At 35.2% G+C, this 13929-nt stretch overlaps 1 protein-coding gene across 2 annotated transcripts in view; it reads right to left on the reverse strand.

The window, feature by feature from the left end:
• cmtm8b (CKLF-like MARVEL transmembrane domain containing 8b) overlaps positions 1 to 13929 on the reverse strand; it is a 51204-nt gene that overhangs the window by 30623 nt on the left and 6652 nt on the right. The window contains exon 3 of one of the 2 annotated variants that reach the window (XM_026926625.3): positions 6483 to 6506. The exons of the other annotated variant lie outside the window; for it this stretch is intronic. The gene's annotated coding sequence lies outside the window, so the exon portion shown is untranslated. The remainder of the gene's footprint in view (positions 1 to 6482; positions 6507 to 13929) is intronic. 2 annotated transcript variants of the gene reach the window in all.

The following is a 13929-nucleotide window of genomic DNA, read 5'->3' on the forward strand; positions in this document are numbered from 1 at the left end:
AAATTTAATCAGCTCCCCTGCATCAATTTAATGCACATGCGTTCAATCACTGTGGTTTTTGTGGTGGGCACAGAAATCAATAAATAAAACCATGATATCAGTGACTGATAACACAAATATACTGATTCCTCTGTCATCTTATCTTTTAACATGGTACAAAGGCAGGCTGCATTAATTTTTAATAAGCAATTTTCCTAGCATACTGAAAGAAACATAGGCGTGTATTTTATGTAACCCAGCTACACCAACACCAATAAGGAGGTTCCATGTTAAAATCCTTCTCTTACAGAAATCATTAAAGGTGTTTTCCTTACCAAAATAGTTACAGATGATGAATGACAAGCGTGTAAGGACACTGGTGAATAAGTGGTTAAGGCTTTGGGCTGCTGAGTGGAAAGTTATGGCTTGAATCCCAGAAAAACCAAACTTCAACTGTTGGGTGATTGAGCAAGACCCTCATTTCTGACCTGCTCAGTTGTATCCTATTTCAGCTCATACTGAATCAGTAAGACGCTTTGGATAAAAGCACCAGCCAAATAAAAAAATTTAAATGTTAATAAGTGGTGAAAAAGCTACTAGCTCAGTATGACAGATATTCAGTTCAGAAACTCTCCTTATGTACACCACACTAGAATTCACTGTATTTATGGAGATGTATTTAACTGATTCACAACTTTACAATCAGTGAATATAAATGAATTTGCTTATAATGGAATACGAGGAGGACACATTTAAATTGAGAATAGAGGCCTGAAACCGCAAAACACATTTTATATTATTTTTAATAATTTATATTTTTAATTACAGAAAAGAAAGAAATGAATGTCCAGTAGGCTGAGGCAATTCAGTGATTAAAATAATTTTGTTCCCTCCATGGTTTTTTTTGTATTTAAAAACACAGACAAACAAAAGCAAAGTGTAATATTTTGTTAGTTCCCTATAAAAATACATTTGACAGAAAGAGATTTGCCTCCAACAAAAATTGTGGAATTTAAATTAATCAACAGATAAAGTGAATTGCACTTTCATCAGCTAAAATTTGGTCATCAGATTAGTTCTGGACTAGTGTGCAAAGAGACAGAGCACATCAGCATTTGCTTAATCCCTTGGTAATGGAGGTTATCAAAGGCACAAGCCCAGATCCACTGCAGCCGCCCCTCAACAAACGCCTATTTGCATAACATTACAGCGGGCCAACAATGTGTATTATGCTGGCATTCGTTTAGGTTCTCACAAGGTCTTGTGCAGCTTTGGTAGCATTCAGTGGAAAAGAACACTAAAATGTCAATGTGCTTGTTTGTTTTTGTCATCTGAAAGACTGAACAATCTTGACAAGGGCGTTAAAGTAAGGAAGAGGTTGTCTGCCTCTTTTTAGTATTTAATGTTGAACACACAGTCTGAAAACGTACAGATTTAGATAGAGCTTTCACTATCTATTAGCCATGTAATAGATCAGACACATTAAGAAAGAACTTCTTTCTTGCACCCTACTTATTTTTTGAAATATATCTAGAACTGCTAATAATTTTATTTCCAAACTACATAATTTTTGTATCCTTATGCATACATTATTCTAATTAGTCTTAATATATGTGTCACTATAATAAATTATTTAAATTCTATATTAAAAATAGGAAACATTCAGTTTCAGTGAAGAGGGATTTCATTTCAAATGTAACTCTAAGATTGGTTTAAAAAAATAAAATGATGGCAAAGTAATACCGTGAAAAACAGAGTTTCTCTGATGTCGCTCAGTATTATACTTGAGATTGGAATGAATAACTCCCCAAAATCTTGCATGTTCAGCGCATCCAAAAAGAAAGAAGGCACCCAAACAAGATGAATGAAGACAATGCAATATGTGCTGAGCAGTAGGTTCCTGTTTTTTTTTTTTTAATCTGTGAATTTCTTTCCCGGTTCAAAGACCATACTGTGCACAGTTGGGGGGCTTCAAAGCTCCAAGTCCACAGAATTAGGGAAAAGAAAAGCTGCTTCTTCAAGGCTCAAGGCTCAGAAATATCACAAGGCAAGCAACCAGAATACCATACTTTCCTCCCCTGAAACTCTCACATGAAGAATAGTTTGCTTTACCTGTTGCTGCAAAATTTATGCTGAAGAATTGGACACTGTTTTCTCCGTAGGATGGCATCAAAAGGAAGACATTTTGGACGGAGGCAGATGGCCTAGGCGTTTTCTACCAATTATATTCTCAGTGAGATGAGACTCAAACAGCTCTAGGTAGGTTGGATGACAATGTAGTGTGGTATTTTATTTTCGTCTTTAACCTTTTAATCCTGGTGAATAAGTATCTTTGTGAGCTTGTAAATACGCTTTAAAACCTCGGGTGTTGTTTGAAATTGTGTTGAAGTTTCTGACCATGAAGGTGGAGAGAATGTTTGCTCAATAGTAAACAGTGTTCTTCAGAGTCGTGCTCTTTGTATAAAAAAAATCCATATTCTACAAAGAATCTCTGTATTCATAAAAGAAAATAATAATAATAATAATAATAATGATAATAATAATAATATGACCTCAAACTTGTAGATTGCAATGCTCGGTAATTACAAATGATGTTCACTCTACAGACCTCTTGGCATAGGTGATTCTCAGTGTAAGTCTGAGAATCTTGGTTTTAACTCCTAAGCGTTGTCTGTGCATCTGCTAGAGGTGGACATAGAGCTGATCACTTCGTACTTGGTAAAATAGCTGCAATACAATCTTCTACTTTTTCACATAGACCTGAAGCCCAAGTGTTTTTAATTATGCATTACTTGTCACATTTGTAAAAGGAAACGCAAAAAAAACTGTGACTGATGTAAAAATAATTAGTGTGCCATGGATCAGGCTGCTCTATGCGTGCGCTGGATCAGTGATAGCTAATGGGGTGTTAAAGGGGATTGCTACCTGGCTGTGTTGTACCTTTCCTTCCTAAATTATGCAATATATGTGTGCATGGTGTGATGGGGCACTCATACAGAGCCACTCCGCTGCCCAATTATAACCAACGTCATGACAATTTTACTTGCAAAGGTGACATAGTGCATAATGCTAATTGTACCTTTTTTTTTTTTTTTTTAGCATGTCACTGTACTCTCACTTAGTTTTTATTTTAGTCAGTGTTAGACACTGTATTAACCGAGCAGCATCTTAATCAAAAACAAGATCAACATCTATCATATCCATTCAGAGGAATTGCAGGCAAATGGAAGCCTCGAGAAAAGGAAGGAAAACATGGGTAACGAGAAATAATGTTTTTTTTGTCAATTCAGAGTGTATTATGCTAATAATGACTGTAGTGATGAGTATCGAGCAAAGTGAGTAAAACCAAGATAATTATGTTTAAAAAAATCCCGTAGACAGATAAATAATAAAAAGCGGTGTACTACAGATATTATGTATGAATATGGTATACAAAATTACACAAATCTTTCTTTATTTTTGTAACAATCTTTTAACTACTTTAAAAACAATGAATTGCAAATATTGTTTATAAGCCATCAGAAATGAGCAATCATGTAGACACATATAGAACATAGAAATAAATCCATATACATAGCCACAGATAAAAAATGACAATATTTATCCATGATCTAAATGTTTTATCCACTGCTAAGCATTATGTATGAAATACCTAAATGAATAGGAATACTGCCATATAGACTACTTTTAATTATTTATACCTCATTGACATAATTTATTATTAATAGGAATAAATATGTATTAAAATGTTTTAGCAAAAACTCAAATTAACTGGCCTTATCACATGGCTGGTGGTACTCTAACTACCAATGTATATTACTGATGCAACTTTGTATAGATCACACATGGGAGGTGGGAAAATAATTTTGCAATAATAAACCTTATATAAATTTGGATATATGGACATAATGTCCAAGTTTATGCATTTTAAATAAGCTATTGCAATGTTTATGGTCATGGGTCATGGTTCAATATTAATATTTCTCAATGTCTGTTGAAAAGCAATCATGATCTCGATCTCAATGTTCATAAAATATCTTATACGTTCAGCTTTCTTTGGATTTCATTTGTATTCATAGAATGATCTGCTCAATATCCTGCTTATTTATCCCTCCAGCTGTACACTGACTAACCATTCTGCATCGTTTAGCACAGAGCAGGCACAGAAATCTCCTTAACATCTGTGGCTACAATGGCCACAACTGTGTCCTGGAAAAAACAAAGTACCATCAAAATCCTACCATCTGATGGACATTGGGGACATTGGGCATAATGTCCAATACAATTATACTTTTTAAAATTGAGGGAAAAAAATGGCTGTATGATAATATCTGAGTGGAATAAGAAATAGAACTATGCTTAAAATTACTATTAAAGAACTGTGCAGAAAGAATCCTTGTCTAACAATGATAAACGTGAGCAAACATGAACAACCGACAAGCAAAAAATGAGGTACATTTTCAATTTGTGAATAAAAATAACTGTACTGTGTTAATATTAAACAATCCAATCCATAGTTCTCTGATCCAACCACAAATTCATTCCTTCTTTACAGAGAAGCACAACAATTACATTTAACCTCATCTGGCACCCTACTACCATCAAATTAAACCAGCACTTCATGCTCTTGTCCAACTATATTCTTATTCACAGTTATGTGAACAGTAATTACAGTAATGACAGTTTGGTATCCATTTTCAATGTTGGCTAAATTGGCAACTTGGCAGGTATTTTAGCTGAAAGTGGCTTAATTTGTCACAGTAATCATATGACAGTACTACTGCAATTCAATGGAAACTATCAGAATTAATGCCGGTAATGCTGGTAATGTAATCTGCAGCTATCTAAAGTTAAAATGCAATTCCCCTGATGTTCTCAGCTAGATTTGTCTTGCGATCAAAGTGGCATGACTGTTTTTCTGCACGATACTTTAATTATCATATGTCATTTCACTGTTCTTGTCTATTATAGTTGTCTAACCTCATCAAATCTATGAGAAAGTGACATCTTATAGATATAATTTAGTTTTAACAGGATTGTTTTATTTAATTGATCACTGAGTAAATGTCTACATTTTCTATATTTGAATTTATTTCGTACATCTTGAAAAATAAAGTTAATGATTACCTTTTAGTACTTACAATTATGTAAATCCTATTATTAATCATCAGCAAAGATAAGAAGGCATTTTTTCTAGTTAAATTTACATTTTACATCATGTAAATAACGTGTGCTTGTTTTAGTTTTCCTTTATATGAAGGATGGTGATTTTGGAAAAAATATATATATTATGTCAAGTATTATTTTAACCAATAAATACCATATTTTGTGTGTAAGGAGTTGAAGTATGAGGTTTATTCAGTGAACAATACAATAGAACATAATGAATAGTACTTATTGCACACTACAGGCCTAATAAATACTCTGTAGCACACAGTATATATGACATCATATATGACAATCGTAGTGTTATGCCATCGTAGTGTGGATGTTCAGGGTAACAGGACCATCTGTTAGGGGTTAGGAACAATGATGAAAAGAAAGACACCATGAGTCTAAAAGCCCACTGCAGTGAAACAAGCAGAAAAGAACACATATTGTGCACTGAGCTGCATATGTAGAAATTTGTCTCTCAGTGTCAAGAGGTTGCTACTTTTGTAATTAACTATTTATATTAATGTTAATTAATAATATTAACATTTGATCATTATAATAATAATGCTGATAATGAATGAACAATGACACTACTGAATAATGAAGACAAAGATTCACTATGTCCAATTCATATTCAGCCATGTAAAAAGAAGTTTCACGTGTTATACTGACAAGTAGGTGTATTTAGAGGGAAAAGACAACCTTAGTTATAGTAATTTGCTTTGTTTAGCCTAAATATACACCACCAGTTTTGAATAATAGCTTTTATGTTAAATAACCACTTTTTTTTTTTGTACTAGTGTGTGAGATGATGAGGGTGATTATGGATGTCCTTGTCTTGACATGTCTTCGTACCATTAAAGGTAGCATGTAGCAATTCAAATATATTCATATTAGTTATACGTATTCTGTAAATATTGTTGCTTTCATTGACAGTATTTAGCCTGAAGTGGAATAGATTAAAGTTAAATTACACTAGCAATTATTGTCTAACTTGGAATAGATAGGATTTAGAAGGTTACAGTTTAAGGTCATAAAGTAAAATATGAGTATAGAATTTATAATTATATCTTTAAAAGGAATCTCAAATATCATGGTGGTCAATGGGTTTTTATCAAATATTTAATGTGTTTTTTTTCCCTTTAGAAGCTTTATAACACCTTTGAGGCACAGCTTGAAGGGCACCATGATAGATATAATTCCACTAACAAATATTGACTTATTTGGTCAGATGATGCTGAATTAGCTCACAATGATGTGCCATTGCCTGGGCCTTCCAAAAATTGTAATATAAAATATAATACATTTTATATAAATTTATATAAATATATAAAATGTGATTAACTCACTCATTTTCTGTATTGGATGCAGACCTACAGGAGACGAAAAAGGAGACATGTACCATTATTCAGTTGGTGCAATTATTATATAATTCTATAAAAGTAAATATAACTACTTGTGAAAGGATTAGAATCTCAGTTTGTACCATATAAGATTTTATATCCACACAGTAAATACAATGTTCATAACATTCTCAAAAGTGCATAAGAAAACAGAAAACACTTGTTGTAAGTTGTCAGCCAGCCTGTTATTTCTACCTGTCATGATCTCGCCCTCTGCACATTGTGCAACTCGTACATGTAAAACTGTAACCCCGTCCATGTTTTTTTACATGCATTGTCTATTTCTTTTCCACTTGTACACATACATAAAGCATATATAGAAACCCACAGAAATCTATTTAAATCACACACTCCCATTTTTGGTATAAAATAATAACATGACTAATTTTGTCATTCAAGTTTCCAAATCTCCAAATGTGTTACAGGAAAAGCAAATTTGTTGTCAGTTATGACAGCTTGACAATTATTTCTACTTCTAAAATATCACAGTGATATATCTGTGATGGATTCATTCTAACATTCTGACTCACCGTCCTTTTAGAATGACACCACTCTTCACCAGTTCACTGCCGTATACAATGCCATAATCTTATGCCTTATTTTTGAACTTGCCATGCCATGATTATGAAAATAGAAGCCATAATTACCATATCTGCCTTGCAGATACACTCAGTGTCTACATGGTGCATTTTAGGAACACAATTACTGACTGTAGTCCATCTGTACCTATATTTGCCAGCCACCTTCTACCTAACCAGTGAAAATGGACCACCATAGTACCACTGTTGACCAGATATTATGTAGGTGGTACAGCATTTTAGCACACCACTGCTAAATGGTCTATGTAAAATTTGTGTTAACTGTACTCTTCCCTGACCTGCGTGATGGCTGTTGGTTGCATGTTTCCGGTTACTGGACTACTTCTCTACCCAGCATTTGACACTGAGGTGTTAATTATCCCAGCAATGCTGTACCGTCTGATAGCCTTGTATCAGTATCACACTCATTACCATGTCAGTGTCACTGCTGTACTGAGAATGGACCACCACCCAAATAATCCAGTCAATGGTGGTCTTATGCTGGCAAATCTGTGTATATTACTACTTTGAAAGGAAAGAGCGAGACTGACGTAAATAGAGGGTTTTAAATAAAAGCTAACTCTAGATGGATATTTGTTTGGAAAAAAATAAGTTATTGAGTCATAACTCAACACATGCACAGTAACACAGCAGGTAGCGTCCCACCTCTCAGCTTCCAAAAATACTGGTTATGCTAAATTTGAATATGTGTGTGTGCACTCATGATGCCCTGCGATGGATTGGTTTTCCATCCATTCCTGGCTTTCCCTGGGCTAAGGTCCAGATCTACCACAAACCTGACCAGGATGAATAATTCAGTACACACTTTGTGCACTTAAAGGTCAGAATTTACTTCCATATTAAACCCAAGGACATGTCAGCTTCTGTTAATGGAATCATCATGGAAGAGGATTAAATGTTTTAGCAAATAGAAACTACTCTTCTGTACATTAGCTCTAAAATACATTTTCAGGACAGGTATGACTGTGTTATCTGAATTGCTATGGTTGAAGTACCACATTTATACAACAGGAATCTTCAAATTTAAGACTCACATCATTTGTTCAATGCCACAGGTGATATTAATATTTTCTATATGTGATATTTGATGTTTTATCTGTTGATGCAACTCTGGGGAAAGTATCACACCATGCATGATTGGAACTGGCTACACACATTATAATGCTAGATGTAATCATTGTTTTCCTCCTTAAGGCTTTCATCAAGCTGAGAAGTAAATGCTAACCATGAATTAGCATTAACAGCCTAAAAACCTCATAAAACAGAACTATAGCACCAGTGAGACAGAGGGAGAAAATTACAAAGAGGCTGACCAGTCTTAGGCATACTAACACTGTTGATTAAAAACAGCAGGGGGTGGCACGTTGGCACAGCAGGTAGGTCCCTGTTTGATCCTGAGCCCTGTGTCCGCATGGGTTTCCCCCAGGTTCTCTGGTTTCCTCCCAGCTCCCAAAAACATATACTTAATAGGTGAAATGGTTGTGCTAAAAGGTGTGAGCGTGCAAATGTGTGTGCATGGTGCACTGGTTCGTGCCCATAGTCTCCGGATCCATTAAAGTGAACAGCATTAAACAGTTACTAAAGATGAATAAATGAATGACTGAAAAAAAAACACCATCAGGGGTCCAGGCACTGAAAGCTTGTGATAGTCACCACCTCTATATAAACACGCACATGTGAAATCCTATTTAGGGATTCTGTTAGGGTCCGTCTCTAAATTGCCTGCAGGGCTAGGACATAAATAATAGCTGAATGTTTATTTACTATGCATTTTAATGTTCTCTTTCTCATTGCCTTTATTTCTGCCCATGTTATCACCTTTATTTCAAACCACTGATAAATTGGTATGTTTACTTTGAAATTTGTAATTAGTTCAGTGGAAAAACACAGCTGTTAAATAAATAAGATATTCGATGTTTAAAGCAAGACCATTTTAGGCAACCACGATAGGCTTCTCAGCACACATGATTCATTTCAAAAGTACAAAAATAAATGAAAACTGTCTGATTTCTCCTTCACTCACACATTAATCATTCCTGTAACAATACATAACTAATCACTATGAAGGCTATCATCACATGAATCACTAACATATGGAAATAAAGCAGCTGATGCATATGAGAGTCCTCAGTGTAACTTCAAGGCTTCAAGGAGATGGGAGATGTTTCAGACAGATGAATACATGCTAGAGCACTTACTATTAATGCTGATGCACATAAATGATAAGAAGCCTGTTACAATAAAGGTTATTTGGCCTTTTTTCTTGATGTGAGACCTGAATTTTACTAGAGGTCAACTAATTCAAGCTCTGATGAGCTGGTTTGTCAGTGCAAATGTAAAACTGCTGGCTTATGTGTATCCTTGAAACACTTTGAAGGTCATATTTAATTTCTGGAGTAGTTGAGCTCTGAATAAATTGAATTATCTGCTCAGTGTTTGACATGGACATTATTCTACATTTGTGAGTGAAAATATTTCTACAAGCATATAACGGTACATGGTTTATAAACTACAAATTTAACCAAAAGTGGGTATGTTGCTCCACACGTTTTTGCACATTGTGTGCATGAGGGAGCTGGGGAACAGAATAATGTTAGAGCTCCTGGAGGGCTGGTTGGCCAGCTCACTTTGAGGCTCAAGCTTACTCCAGCAGAAAACAGCAGGGAGTCCTCTACAAAACCCAGAAACAAATGTCACCAGCACCCCCCCCAATACACACACACACTCACACACACACACACACACAAACCTATACACCCCCCCACCCCAGCCACTGCTGCACCCCCGCCCTGCCCATCTACCACCCCACCCCACCCCACCCAACCCAACCACATCACTCTCTATATTTCACAGAGCGTCTTATAAGAGTGAAACATAGGCACCACAGCCAGGAGGAAAACTAAGACTGAGGAGAGCATGTGTTTTTATTAGCTCCTGTCATGGAGATAAGTGTTAGATTCAAATATTAATTTGAAGGCAATAAGAGATGATGCAGAGGGTGTGTTCAGAATCAGCATCCTTCTTGTACTCTAAAAACAAGATGGTGGCAACAGGTAGAGAAAGCTGCCTGGCAAATCTGTTATCATTAATACATTTATCAATCTAGCCACTCATTCTGTAGAAATGAATGGAGCAATGGTGGTGATCATGTTTTTTTCTCTCTAAAACTCATTTTTATATCAGTGCGGAAAAAAATGAGCAGTTCTCTTCAGCAAGAAACCAATTAGTTTTTCCCGCGTGAGGGTATCTTAATCAGTGGAATAATTGGGAGCCCCCTGCTGAGACTAGGGAAAGCACAAGGTCCAAACCAACACACATACAGCTGTACTGAGGTTCAAACAAACCCCACACATCAACAACAAAAACAACTGTTATAAAGAATTAACTAAACCAACAGTGAGAGACAGAGGAACTTGGCATCATTAAAATCTTTAAGGGCTAAGTAATGAGCTTCACAAGAAAGAGCTGGTCATTTTCTCTGATATTTCTTTAACTTTTGCAGACTTGTGACGAGTGGTGGGTTTCCAAATCATGCACATCATTCTTGTGAAATTAATTATAGACCTTTTTTTTGTGTTTGTAGAGAGTATCATTTCACTTTAGGCTTTTGTTGATCCTTCCTAAAGATTATTTGATATGATCATAATGTGAAATATACGGCCTCTCTCAACTGCTTCCTGTCGGTTCCCTGATTTGTACAGTTGAAATTTGGGCATACTGATTATTTATCCCTGCTGTGCTGTCATTTCATTACTAAGTAAACATGAGTACATTTCCTGATAATGATGCATCTTAGTGAATAAAAAACAACTGAACAAAAGACTCACGCTATATATATGAGCATGTTTTGTTAAGGAACAATTTATAAGTACTTCTTTGATGCCCCAGCTTGAGTCTGGCAAAAAGAATCATGTCCGGAGGTAAATTCTATTGAAGCTTCAGGTACAGAAACGGTATAAATAGATGCTGAAAGACAATATTTTTAAATGGTGGACAACAGACCTAAGCATAGTCAACAATTTACATCAGAAATTACATTTGCTTTGAGATGAGACAGTAAAAACTGTATCATTTTCTAAATCTCACTGCAGGTTTTCAAACACAGAAGAAGTGTGTGTGTGTGTGTGTGACATTGCACAGAGTATGTGTATGCAGCACTCACAGTCAAACAAGCACCGATTTCCACAAAACAATGTGGAAAAAGGTGTGAAATAGAGAGCAAGAGATGTTTCCACAGTGAGAGAGGAGCTACAAAAATTAATATTAATATTAAAAGCAATTTGCAAAGCAACTTGCTTTTAGAGGCATAACATGAAAGGCCTTTAATATCTGCATCAACTATCATACATAATAAACAAGGGGAGTGTAAAATGTTAACTTACATTCACTAAATAAACAAGGGGTTGCCTCCTGGCCTTCCATATTAGGAAGGTGTGTTACTGTTCTAACACTGCCAGGTGAAAATTGCCTGTAGCTGTGTGCATGATGGCACAGCAGTACTATGTGACTGAATTTACCAGTGGCATAGCACTGTCAGGCCACCATTTCTACTGGTTTCTCTTGTACCCAAACATGTAGGCTCATTATTTCTCCCCTGGATGGCCTGTTCATCTCATAACATACCATTAACATTCATTAACATACCACCAGGGGTGTGGCCACATGATTGGCACTGAGTGACAGCTGCCACCCTTGAAATAAGCCGTGCCACCCCAACTGCCTCCCCAGCCATGTGCTCGAATTGCATGTCTGAGAGATCTATTACTCCTATACAATTCATACAGACCTAATGAGTCATGTGTAGCTTAGGTTGGTTTAAATACCCATTGTTATGTGTTAGGTGTCTAAGACCTGTAAAACTACAACGAACTTGGAACTATAAAGAAAGTATGAATGTAAAACACTTGTTCTTATTGGCTCTTTATTGTGCACCAAATCAAATAGCCTATTCGAATATATGTTAAGACCGGGTTTCATAAAAAAACTGGTGAATCAAAGGAACATTTTAAGAAGTATTTAGAATGTTTTGGGAAATGCGCCCTATATTAATGTTACCATTAAGTGATATCTCATGACTTGACTGATTTATATACTGAGATATATATATAAGAATTGTTTTCAAATGTGCCCCCTTTCAGTTGTCATTTCAATTATTTAGTTTACCTTTTGTCTATAATAATTTAAGCATATTATTGCCTAAAAATTATTTACCTACTGAATAATTGCACACATTGAGAAAGCATTTCCTGTATCTTGAGCACATTTGCATCTACTGATATTAGCTACAGGATGTGCAATATATTAACAAAGTGAGGGAGTGCTTTATTTATAGACAGTATTTCAAAGGAAAACGTAATAATAATTTACTCAGAACCCAATTTTTGTAATATTTGATTTGTTTTTAAACTTTCTGGTCATTTAAATTTACATTTTGTTAGTAATCCAGTAAGTGGAAATAATACTAAAAATGTTCTATCCTATCTAAATTTTTATATTTTAATTATCCAATAAGAATAAGATTTGTAAAAATTTGTTGCAAATTTTTTATTTTAAATTGTTAGAAATTAATGTTTGTAAATACAAAGAGGAAATTAGACCATTTTTATTCTCTCTGTCTCTTATTTAATCTCTTACCTATGCAACATATCAGCCATCAAGGGGGTCACCAAACGTGCAGTTTGTGTGGCTGTTCCCATGTTGTACAAATATATTGCTATATAATTATAGGGGAGATGGGCTGAATCAAATGGGGTGTCAGAGTGATGAGGGTTAATTTAGTTCTGAATAATTGTATATGTTTTTGGCAATTGAATCAAGGAAAAAAAAAAGGGGGGGGGGGCATTTCCTAACATGATATCAGACTGTCTGCAAAACAAATGTTAAATGTCCACATTTTGTACTGGGAACTAATTTTGGGAAATATGTATAGAATATCCTCACCTATAAAAGAATATTTCTTGGTTTATTTATAGTGATTATTTTATTTTATTTCATTGTTGGATTTTAGAGTGCACAGAAACATATAAATACTCTGAATGTGTAGGTTATCATGCATAAACAGCTAAATAAACAATTTAATATTGTGCCACAGCTGGAGAAAAATAGTACATCTTAAAGAGCCCATCTTCAAGAATCAAATGAATTTAATCTATTTTAAAGTAGAAAAACAAGGTGTAACAAATCAATGACATGATCAGCGATGTAAAAATGTTTCTTTCATTCCTACAGTCAATTAATGTATTGACAAGAAGATAACAGGTAAGTGCTGTGGTTAAATAGAGAAATTACCAGTGTTACTTGACTGATTTCGTATACCTCTAAATCAAACACGGCATGACCGAAAGAGCGGCACTGTAGAAGAACAGAGACATGTACCTGCATGTGTGTTTGCTCCGTTTGCTCTGCTACACTGTGTTGACTGCACAGCTACAATGTCATAGCACACGCTATTAAATTGCACTAAACCTGCTACATATAAAATGTATTAGGGTATTTTGTTTGAATTATGCACATATCACATTAAAAATAGATTGAAAAAAATAAAAAAACAATTGACCCCTTAAATGTTTGCAAACCAAATTTTCATTGCCTCTTTCTAAATTGTCTTAGTGCTTTAAGGCTGCACAACACACACTAATGCTAGTGTTTTTACACAACATTAGTCACTAGATGACAGTTATTACGAACAGCAGCACTGCACTGGTAGCAGTTTCCAGGAGACTCAGGGCCTGTTCCCCCCTCCCATCTCTTGCGGGAGCTCTTGAACTCGTTTTAAGTCGGCCACCACACCATGT

Source organism: Pangasianodon hypophthalmus, chromosome 1, assembly GCF_027358585.1.
Source record: "Pangasianodon hypophthalmus isolate fPanHyp1 chromosome 1, fPanHyp1.pri, whole genome shotgun sequence".
Lineage (NCBI taxonomy): Eukaryota > Metazoa > Chordata > Actinopteri > Siluriformes > Pangasiidae > Pangasianodon > Pangasianodon hypophthalmus.